The 12,601-nt window shown below is 38.9% G+C and overlaps 1 protein-coding gene across 2 annotated transcripts in view; it reads right to left on the reverse strand.

The window, feature by feature from the left end:
- Nucleotides 1-12,601, reverse strand: part of LUZP2 (leucine zipper protein 2) — a 309,887-nt gene that overhangs the window by 68,706 nt on the left and 228,580 nt on the right. The gene's annotated exons all lie outside the window — the stretch shown is intronic.

Consider the following 12,601-nt stretch of genomic DNA (forward strand, 5'->3'; position numbering starts at 1 on the left):
TCAAAGGGCAGCAGCCAGCCAAAGTAATGGCAAAACATCTGAAGAGATGCACCCATGTTATTACAAAAGCAATAATCCCTACCATGACAAACTGAGCACATCACTTCTCCAGAGAAAGGGAAGAGGGGGAAATAAAATTCAGAGAGATACAACTGTGTTAGCATTCTTGGAAAACAATAACCATGACACCAGTGGTCTTTCGTTTTCATTCTGTTAAAGAGTTTTACTAACTTCTAGCTCAATAAAATTCAGGTGTCGTTCACTCTCTTAACTCTTTCTCCCTACGATATCAATGCATGATGGCTGAAAGGTGTGACACAGGAGATTTTAGTAAACTTTTCTTCTTTAATTCTCATCTCCCTATTGGATAACTTGGACAAAGACTTAAAAAGAAAACCACGAACTATATTACTGAAAGCTCAATAGCAGCACTGCTACAGCTGCAGTTTTAGTTCCTTTTCTGCAAACTCATTTTATTAAAATCATTAATTACATAGCTAAATATTGTATTTTTCATAATATCCCTTTCCTCATTTAGCATACACAATAAACACCTCATGGGGCAAGAGTCACATTTTATAAGGCATTGTTAAATGTGACAAACTACACCTGGGTCCAGTTTAAAGCTGTTAATTATTATTGTAAATATAAAGTTATGGGGATTACCATTTTTCTGAGGTATGGTATATTTTACTAACAGAAGGGTAAAATTATGCCACTGATGTAAAATGCACAAATTTTCAACTGTCATTTCTTGAAGTTAGGTTACCTTGGCCTCTGACCACACAGATGAGTGCTTTAGTACTTTTGTATTTGTGTTTCATAATTTGAAACACCAGCATTATCTCAGAACAGCGTCAGGACCTCAACCCAGGATGAACAAACTATACAATGTAGACATCATCAGTACAAAACAGTTTAGTTTGTCTGCTAGCCTTTGAAAGCACGAGAACAAAAAGCATGTTCAAGGAAAGAAAATAACTTTCTCTTTCAGAAAATTATTCCCAGCAATCAGCTTCAATTCAGACATTTTATCTGAGGTCTGACAGTGGTTGTTTGTTGTATACAAGACAAATTTGGCTCTGCCTCCTCTTGATGAATAGCCCAAATCAAACCATGCTGAGCCGCTGCTCATCATTGGAACATTTCTCTCTTACAGGCATCCTTTAAAAAAATAATAAAAAAAGAACAAACAAAAACCCAACAATAAAACCCCCAAACAAACCCAAGAACAACAAAATCCCTTGGACTCTGCTCAGCAGGAGGGTCAGGGTGCATTGCCAAGATGCACCATCCACACCCTCCTGTTAAACCAGAGCAGCTCACAGCACCCTTGGGAGGGAATCCAGAAGACAGCAATAGACCAAAATCAAATATCCTGCCTTAGCTGATATCACAACGTACTGGTACCCATTTGGCTTTGGGTATTAGCTTTGTATTTCACAATGATGAAAAATGGCTCGTATAGCATGGAACAGTGCAACTGCTTTAAGCCCAGCAGGGCTGGCTCAGCCCTTCACCTGTCTGGGACAGCCGAGTGCAGGAAATTCAATTTACCTCGGTGAGCTTTACCAGCTAAACCTTAAGAACTGCATTTCTATGTTACCTTTACAGTCGGTGAAGACACTGTGACTTTTGTTAAGAGGAGTTTGCCTTGATATTCTTGAGGATGTCCAAGTCTCCCTTCCCCATGGTTTTTCCGCAGTCAGACGTGCCAGCAGGTGAAGGACCCTGCCCCATCGGTGCGGTTTAGTACTGTCGCTGCACATATGAACTGTGTACTTTCCAGATCTGCCTGGATCTAAATTCAGAAAGCACCACTGTCCTCCTAGCTCTGAATTCCTGGGAATAGCCTGCTTTCACCATGGTCAGGCTTTAGCCTCCTGTGCCCAGACATGCCCTCTGCCACCTCTGCCTGTGCTGTATGTAGGAGGCACACACAGCACCCAGAAGCTGACAGCTGAATAGGTAACCCCAGCAAATGCATCATGTTGCTGCTGCTTTATGCTTAGACATATTTGGAATTTTGATGTTCTGATTTGGTTTTTTTATTATCATTATTTATTTATTTATTTTTATTTACGGTGCAGGTAAAGGCATGTAAGAGCAAGCTTCCCCAAACAGGCAGATTTCTTTTCCTCCTGATATCTATCCCTTCTAATACCGGAGGCTGCTATTTTTCTCCCAGAATTTGAGGTAGTCCAGCTGAGCTGAAGGAGCTGATAATATCACACGAAAATCTTCTATTTAAGCTTTGTAGCAAGAGTTTTGGTTGGGTTCCACAGGACACAGGTCCAACTATTCAGAGCACTGTTTCCACGAATCCCCAGGCACACAGGGGAAGCCACGACCCAGCCTTTTCGTGAACTGGGCAAGACTTCTGTTGTTTAGTGGAGAAGTGCTATGTCCATAACTTCTTTCAAACTTTCATCTGAAATAATTTGTGCTCTGGGGAGGTAGGGAAAAGGAAGGGCAGAATCAGAAATGTATCTAGGAACATAGAGCTTCCTCTTGAGAAAAAAGTCTTGTTGTTATCCCTTCATCTTTGTACATATGACAATTATGCACAGCGACAGCCTAACTTGATATGAAAATCTCCGCTTTGGCAAATAAACAATTCTTTACGTGTGAGGCACAGTATGTCCTGCAGTTGTGCCCCATATGATCCCACTGTGTACAACTGAAATGCAAGGCCACTACCTTCTCCCTGTACTTTTTCAGCTATCTAACCTTCGCCAAATGACACCATCAGTAACTTCAGTCACCTGCTTCCACATGCACCACACTGCTATTCAAGTCCTGCTTTACATGAAGTCTGTTATGTGCAGCTTCTACTGTTGCTGTGCATCACCTCCAGATCTCTCCATCAAGGAAATTTTGTTTGTTTGCACTAATGAAGCAGCATGAGACTGTCTGAAGGGACCTCTCAGCCATGGCCACAACCACAGTTTTACTGCATCGTAAAACTGTTGCTATTGCAATGGCAGCGCTATGTTAAATAAACCAGAGTAAGGAAATAGGAGAGAATAATTAAAGAAATAATAAATATAAAAGTATACATTTTGAGTATTTGGAGGGGGTTTTTTTCAGTCTCTGTCTCCTTCTCTAAATGTAATGTGAAAAGATAAATACACACACACACATATAGATAGATTTAAAGTCGTGACAAGGTAACACATCACACAATGTTGGAATGGACCCATTAGAGACAGTAAATGTTTAGTCACATTCCCACCTGATCATGCAAAGAAACTTGGAAGTATAATACAAAAAAAAAAAAAAAAAAAAAAAAGTGTAGCATGATAAGATTTGGCTCCATCCCAACTGCAGAACAGATGTGGGTGGCTGTGAGCCTGCCTACCACTCAAAGCAGCTCAGAGGCAGCTGGAAGTCTTTCTATAGCTAAAGAAATGCATTTTATCTGTTGATAACAGTATTGTAATGCAAATATAGAGTAACTCACCTTTCATCTAGCCTTCCTCATGTACATGCTCTTTTCTCACATTCTTCAAAACGTATTTTAATTTTTTAATGTTTCCACACAAAAAGAGTCTAAACACTGGCTCTTCCATAAAACTCATCCCTACAAAAATTAACAGCTTAAGTAGGATTTGTGTCTCTAAAGCACAAATCATTGATAGCTTGCACTGAAAATGTTTAATATTTAACAGGTTAATAGGAAGGTTTAGTTCACAGTCTAGTTGCCATCAGTATTAGTATTTGCATCACTCAATTGCCTAGATAACTAGTTGCAGACCAGACCTCAGTCATCCAGAGCTATGTAGCTCTCTGTGTCAGAGACTTCATGCAGAACACACATGAGCACAGGAGTAGCCGACTAGTGTGACAGTACTGTCCCCTGCCCAGGATGATCTGTTTAATTGCTCTTCAAAGGCATTTGGACTTCAGATGTCTTCTGCCCTTGTTAGTCACTGACAACCCATCCACATTCTGAGCCGGATTAGAGAACCATTGCTGTGTTTCATAACTTGAACATTTTTACAGAATGAATTAAGATGCTAATTTTCTGTAGCAGCCATATATTTAAAATGTGTGATGAAATCTAAGGAATCAAGTCACTTTAGGGCTCAATCATTCATGATTATTATTAGAAATACTTGTGCTCTAGATAGAAGTTCCCAAAATAGTTACCGAGTCACCGGCTATCTGGCAGCCTCCGGGACTAGCTCTTCTGCAGGTAAAAAAAAAGAAGTGGCTGAAAAGCTCTTTAAAACTCTGATCAAAGATATTAATTTTATTAATTGTTGCTATCTTTAAACTCCTATTTGCACTACATTTAAAGATGGGGGGGAATGTTGTTTTTCATCCCTTTGCATCCTGTATTTTGAATTGTGTCTCTCCAAGTCACGCGGGTTTTGCTCTCCAGCTGTCACCTACGGGAAGATTTATTTCCTTCCCAGTCCACACAACTGGAATCACTCGGAACCACTGCTAACCCCAAATGCCACAGTTCATTCCTGGAGGACAGTCATTTGGGAGACAGCCTTATTCCTTCTGCTTCACAGGTGGAGTCGAGAGCCTTCACTAGGACCTGTAAGCTTGTCTCTCCCTGCTATTACCTTCAAGTATCAATAAAATATTTTTTAAAAAAACCAACAAAACAACAAACACTGGGAACAGATCTGCACTGTAAAAGGAAGATTATAGTACACCGATACTTCTCTAGTATCTGGGAACTTGCTTCACTGTTCCTTAACCAAAACTTTTCTTTTTACCTGGAATACCTGAATTTGGCAACTTTTTCACACTTGCACCTGAACTTTCACGCACATATCTGAATATTAATCTTCTGTCAGAGTCTGTGAATATGTATACACAGAACAGGAAAAAAAAAAATTAGAAAAAGAAGCACATTCATGGATTACTGTTACTGTTTATAAAGTTAGGATGCAATATCACGTGTTGATACGTACAATATTTTCTATGTCTATTTGAAATAGCTCTGGGGAAATGTCTCAATCTCTCACTCGGAAACAGTGACTTGTTATGCTACAGCAACAAAGCACTGTACTGGACTAAGGCTGAAATTCTTTTTTTCCAGGGTGTTTTTCTTTTTGATTGCAAGGCATTTATTTTCCTTATCTGTGAGTAAAGATAGCTCATGATGGGCAAATGATACACAGAAATATTTATCAGATTGATTTAATTTTCAATGACACCCTTCAGGTCATTTCAACAGGACTTGGGGGAAAACAAATTTCATTTCCATTTTTTTCTGTGTCAGATATTTTACTTAAAAAGTGCAGCATAATAAACACGGAATCTCATGTTACAGAATTTGTGTCTGAAATGAAGGGTAATTGCCCATGCCACACAGATTACTTAGAGAAGAAACGTGACGATTCTTTGCTCTTTCCCCGTGGTAGAGGTGGCTGACTGCCCTGGGGATGGTTTGTGGGATCAATAAAGTTGAACACCTAGTTAGGTAGATGTTAGCCTGAAGCTCCTGCTTTTCATTTGTTCGACATTTGTGAATAGAATGGTGAAAAGAAGCTGCTGCTGCTGCAAGATGCATGTTAGGCTTTAGGAAAAAAAAATAAAAGAAGGAAAAAGAAAAATACTTTACTGAGAGCTCTATTAAAGGAAGGCGACAGAAATGAAAAGAGCATTCTGAATGTGACCAAGCATGTAAAAAAAATAATCTAAATATAAAATGCATTTCTGACTTTGAAAAAAACAAGCTCCTCTACCACTAGAAGAGTGAAGGGTCATACTGGTTACATTCTGTTCTGCAACTTCAGTTTTTCCACTGTACCAGCAGCAGGGGATGAAATGCAGCATTAATCAAATTTTAGATCCAGAATTGTCAACATCTGTCTTAAAACATAAATGGCACAGTTACAAAAGAAGGAGGGCAGGAGATGACTAAGGAATACATTTATGCTGCTCTCTGTGGAGTCATCTCACTCAGTTCGCTTTAATATTAATAGACTCTGTCTCCTGAATTTTCTCAGGAGCAGCGCACTGAGTATTTGCTGTTACAGAACTTTTTGGCCAATATATTTGATCTTTAAAAGTAGTTTTACAAGTACAATCTACAGACATCTAAAAAATACATCAGCTGTTTTGAAGAAGCTACTACAATATCATTCAATCAGAAATTAGATTATACACACACACACACACAAATCAGACCAAGCAGTTTTACTGCATTGATTCACATACTGATCATATTTCCACCGTGCTGTGCTCGTTCAATATACTGAGTGATAAGTACCTACATCATAGCTACTAGGCAATACCTTCTTCTTGCCTCTGTCTTGGTATGTACTACCCCCAGTTATAGGATACAAAGTGATTTCCAGAAGTTTAACGATTTGCACGTTAGGATATTTCAGTATTTTCTGAAATACTACTTTTAATTCACCAGTTCTATGCAGGCACTGTCACCAGTGCTACAAGGTTTGCAAGGTGAGACGTCTGTAAGGGTAGAGCTCGTATCAGGAGGCAATGCAGTGCTGGCCCCATCTTTGAAACAGGTGAGGCAGAAATGAATTCACATTCTCTGAGACCTCGATAAGCAACTCACGGTAGCAATTTACCAGAGTCAGTATACGTGTAGCAAAACTGTAAGCCACATCTGTGTACCTGCAAAACATCAGGTGCATAACCTTAAACACCATCCACTGTCCTACTATGTCAGGCAGCAACACAAGCTCTGCCTGTGTGTGAAGCTGGCAGGACATGAGATGTCTTCAGCCTTGAAATGCCCTGGCTGCATTAACAGGGAGACTGTGCCATCTATGAGTGGCGTGGAATAAATCCATAAATAGCTCCCTTAAAACAAACGAAGGCACAGGAGAGTTTGCATGGGCAGTTAGGGGTATTTTTTTTTTTCTATAGGCACAGAACTCAAATCTAATCGTCATTAATCTTTAATTATTTCTTAAAAGTCATTCAGCTAGACAAAGAGAAGTCAAGAGTAGGATCTAATTCAGAGGACCTGACTGACATTTTTTGAGCCATTACCTATTTCTTCAGGAATTATTGGCCTACTCATGATGGCAAACTTACCTTTTTGTGCTTGGATCCCTCCTCTTGGGAAGGAAGGAGGAAAAGAATACATCCTGATTTAGATTTGACTCCTTTTCCATGTTAGTTAAAGTGTTTCCCCCTATTTATGCTCAACACATCAACATAAACTACAGACACTTCACACTGGGTTCCTAAATGTTCTTACAAAAACATTAAAAGAAGCAATGAGTACAGCTTAAACTTTTTTGGTTTCTAAGAGTAATTAACTTATATCTATAAACTAAAAAGTTTCAAAAAAAAAGTAAAAACCAATAAAAAATATTTCAGGGAAAAACTAAAGACCATCATAAAAAAAACTGAAAACAACATTTCTTAGTACTTACAAGACAGCCTAATCAGTCAAAAGGACGTGGGACATCCTGCCTCTAAGAACATCTGGAATAGAAGGTGCTCCCTGGGTCATCTGTTAATCAATGCCTATTTCTGACAGCAATATCTCCTTTTCATTAATGCTGCCATTAGTATGGACTTGAGCAAATGTCTCAAAGTCAAAGCAGGATTTCAGTGAGACTTGGGGGTCATGCCCTGAAATGGTATCAATTTACTATTACAAAATAAATTTTTCTCAGTCAATTTCAGAAGCATTTTATTTGATAATGCAAAATTCTTTGAAATTATTTCCACAAAACATATTTCTCTGCAGGTAAACTACCACAGCTTTTCACGTCAATGACTTGTTTCAGTATTGACGTTCAGCAAAGGACAAAGGGAATTTGTTGATCATTTACCTAAGACAATATATAATCAAATGACAGAGGCTGTACTACGTAACTGTGAAATTACACAGACCACAATTCTGAATTATTTTAGAAGACCAAAGCCCCAGATATTTAAAGTACCAAAGCATACGTGTTTTCCACTCTGAATCTCTGCCCAACAGGCTAAAACATTTGGCAGACATACCTCCAAAATTTGGCAGTGAACCGTGCCTACAAAAGAAAAGCATGTGCTTCCTTTTCCAGAAAAAAGCATTATTAGTACTTTGCTCTATCTTCTGATATACACTGATAAGTAAGGCAGTATTCAAAACAATATTTTCCTCTCACCAGACCGTTAGTCTTTACTGTTATCTCCCGGCATCCTGCTTTTGTGCACACTGCAAATGTCATCTGTTATTGATAATGTTCTCCAAACAGCTGCATTGATGTGCAGGCTGCAAAAAATAATTTGCCTCAAAATACTGGGGCCATTTACTGTATTTAAATGTCAAAAAAAATGTTCTATAATTCTTGATTAATGTCACATTTTGTTCCATATTGTTTCAGCAACAAACCAAGTTTCAGACTGCTTGATACCAAAGTCTGTTTTACTAAACTAGGTCATAATCCATTCAGTTCAAGGTATTATTAGCATTCTATGTCAGACCCTCAGCCATGATTCCAGCTATTTCGCAATGCTGCATGTCCAATTAACACACCTAAACCATCACCTTGCCTTTCTTTGCCATACTTTCACTTTCCCAAAGCAGAGGAGAAAGAACAGACTATAATTCATTCTCGTGTAGTTTAACTGTCTTTTGATCATCTTTGGCGAGTCTTGGTAAGACCAAAAAGCTTGAATTTTTAGGGATTTTTCCAAAATAAAAATAAATTGTTTCAGCCAGTCTACTAGACTAGCTTTACTTTGGTGGCATGTCAAGTGTAAATGTACACGATGCATTTTGTAAGAGGAATGTGTGTAGTTACAGGGCAAATGGTGTAATAAAGACAAATGGTGAACTGGAAGAAAGAGCAAGCTTGTGATATATCAACCATAAACTGCGTGATTTCAACTCTGTACATACACAGAAGGAGAGGTTAGATGGGGGAAGCTTTGCCTACCTTAACTTCAGACCACATGTTAGTCATCTGACAGATGTAAACACATCACAGATGTGTCACATCAAGACAAAATGTGGTTTTGAATAGAAAACATACACAGCCATGAATAATAATCTGAAGCTGCACCTGCAATCTTGGAATTATATGGTTATGCTCTACAGGTCAGATAAATCACATGTTGCTTCCAAACTATAATTTCAAAAACAGGAAAAAAACAACCAGGATGGAAGTGACCACTTAGTCAAGTGGACTGCTGAACGTTCCCAGATACTTTCTCTGTCAGTCATGGTCCACACATGCGCCTGCTCATGATGACCCTGCAAAGGAGTCTAGATATGCCCCTAGGCTATTCATTCCCCCTGCCCCTTGCTTCAGCTATCCAAGTAAAACCCTTTTGGAAAGCATGGCAAGACCTAGCAACAGACAGCAGAACATGCACGTCAGTGGAAACTGAAGCATTTATTGAGCGTTCACCTCCCGACAGCAGGCAGTGTCTGTACAGCAGGACGAAGGAATCATTCCTTCTGCATCAGTTTACAATGAAAAGGCATTGCTTTCAAGGTCTGGCTTTGAAAGCTATGTTAGTGATGTATTTAAAGACTTCTCAGAAGAAATTAGAGAGGTACTGCATGATTTTACATCTCTCCTTGAATAGCAGCCCAGTTTAAAACATGTAACACACAAAGCAATCCTCAGTAAACAATACAGCCATTAAGATGATGCTGTGCTCTTACCTTCTGGGCTAAAGACTGCTCTCTTTTAAGCACAGGAGAGTGGTTTGCAGATAGAACTTTTCTATAAGTTTGGTTTTCTTTAATAATTGAAAAAAAAATATCAGTATCATCTGTCAATACATTATCACTCAAAATTGTATTTAACTCAATAGTTTGATAAATTATATTTACGTCTGTTTGGCTGTGTTTTCTGTAGCTTAAGAGCAGTCTGTATATTGACAAGGTATTTTTAGGACTGGAAGCTTACTTTATGAGAAACAGAGGCTTGGCATTTTCTAGATTTATGATCTTTGTTATTTTGCTGGATAGAATATAAGCATATTAATCATAATGACAATTATTTTGATATTGATTCAACTAAACCTTCACAAGACCTTTCCTACTAAAAATAGAACAAAATCTGCCAAATAAGAAAGAAATAGTTCTTTACTTCTCCCATCTTAACATCTATGCCACTAAAATATTCAGAGGACTATGAACGTGCATAAGGAATGTTTATGTTCTTTCTTGAGGTTATAATGCAAAATATTTTGCTGAATGTGGTAGGTGATGCATAAAATTACATCAGATTTAATTCCTAGTTACACTTTATCCAGATTCCGTCTAGATTCAAAAATAAGATGGGAAAACACTACATGCTGATAGATTCGAAAAACCTGAAGAAAGTTTATGCATCCGGAGAACTATCACGAATGCTTTTAAAACCTCATCTGGCTGGGACTAAAATATAGCACATCCCAAAATAAAAGCATCGCATATACTGCATCGGTATGTGCAATGTCAGTCATGAGTTGAACACATCCCCTGCCCTCAGACATCAGTTAGCTGTGCTGGCCAGCCATGTTCAGTACAGGCTGACACGGTAAGTGATGACAAAGCTATCTAGAAAACAAAACTGCATGACCAAAGGGAGGAGAGGGGAAGAAATTAATCTGCCTGTCTGGTAATTTAAGATGACTATACACCAGGTCCATCATTCCTGTGTATAGCCTTGAACTGACTAACACTGAAAGTTTCACGCAGCTGCACAAAAATTATGACTCAGCCTCAGATTTCCACTCTGGGAACTGGCAACTGCAGCTGGAACGGTGGAGGACACTGCGGTGGCATTGCCTTAACATGAAAGGCTTCACAGTCTTAAAGGGGTCTGCTAGCCAAAAAAAGTACCAGCAAATGCAGCAAAGCAAAATAAATGAGAAATGCATGTTATTTATCTCTAAAATACATTAGGAAAGTCCATGCGTGCACACAGAAGCCAAAAGATATGTGAGGTACCTTCTCTCCAAAGAGATGAAGAGCAGCCCAGGACCGTTTATTGCTCCCATAAGAGGAAAAGGTTTACACAGCAAGCAAAAGGCCAGGTGTGTCAGATACCTGCTTGCTCATCAGGTGGAGATTCTGGAGTGACATGAAAAAACACAAACTAAGCACAAACCCAAGAGATCCATATTTTCTTCAATACGGATCCAAATAGCTGCTGCAAAGTCAGGTAGCTTAACTGAAATGACTTCACTGAATTACACTGATCCAGTGCTAGCCAAGTGTCAGCAAACGGGTCTTCCTGAGGTTCGTGTTTTTCAATATTGTATCACATCCAAGTTGCAAACAGGGCACATAGAAAAAGCTGCAACCACACAGGTAAATGCTTTAAAAACATCAGTGCTGTTCATCTGCTCTCTCTGTCCTCTGCTCCTTGAACCCATGGCTAACAGGGTGCTGCTGGGCAGGTTCAGCCTCGCCAGCGGCCAGCGCTCCCTCAAAGGCTTGGGAAACGAGCTCTGCTGTACAGCATCTCCCTGCCACTGCAGAAGGTCTAAGCTTGGCTTCTTTCTTTATGGGGGTGGATCCAACCCCCACATAGCCATCTTTCCAAAGGGGGATCTCCAACCCTGGAATTTTGGGGATTTTAGGATCATGTTTTTCCAAATACAGAAATTTTAAGCCCTCTATAAAAGCTTTTTATGCTTTGCACAAAATACATAAACATACACATGACACTTATTCTGAAGACAGTATCCACAAAAGACACTGCGCAGGATTAATTTTTTTTTTTTTTAATTCAACCATACTTTATTTTTCAATACCTATTAGATTTTTTCCTTTTTATTTCAGTTGAAACTAAGTGCTAATAGATTTGGACAAGAAAGCAAATTTGACAGTCTGCAGATTTCACATTAATACTTGTCTTGGAAAAGAAAGGATGTAAAAATGTAATTTACCCAATCCGATGATATCAACCGGAATATTGGCCTGTCAGTCATAGGCAGGCAATCTAAGTAATGCACCTGCCCAGCGGATTTAATAACTTTTATGCTCATATACTTTTCAGAACTATCTTAGAGATCTGGCTCTAGGTCATAGAAGATGTACTTCTCATGGGTGCTTCTTAAAGCTACAGCTGACTACACAGACTGTTTAAAAGCGGTATGTTTTGATCTGCAAAATATATTCCAATATTTCTGAAAGCAGCTGGATTTTCAGAGGATCCATCTTTTAATGAACCTACTGCTCAGCAACTGTGTGTCTTGGAATCCCTAATTATATCTCCAAATCCAAATCCTACGTCGATGATTAAGCTGTGTCATTCCAAATTCCCACAAGTTCAGGATTTAAATACATAGATTCACAGACATATTTCTGGCAGATAAGAGTAACTATGCTTTGCAATACTAACAGCCAAGACATGACTTAAACATGATGCAAACATTAAATCTGCCGAGCTAGACAGGTATGTGGTCCTATTTCCAATTATAATATATAACACAACTGATATTTCATTTTATTTCATTTAAGAAGAATTGGTCCTACTCGCTGTCCTTTGGCATAATTAATTAATCAGAGAAATCAGATATCTGGCAAGGAAGGAAATGGGAAAATAAGGCATAGAACAATCGGCACCTTGATTAGGGGCTTGTCAAGAAGAACACCCGACCAAGCTATCGTCACCAAAGGCATCCATCTCAGAGGTGCTGCTGGCACCACGGCTTCACC

This window comes from Falco rusticolus, chromosome 10, assembly GCF_015220075.1.
Source record: "Falco rusticolus isolate bFalRus1 chromosome 10, bFalRus1.pri, whole genome shotgun sequence".
Taxonomy (NCBI): Eukaryota; Metazoa; Chordata; class Aves; order Falconiformes; family Falconidae; genus Falco; species Falco rusticolus.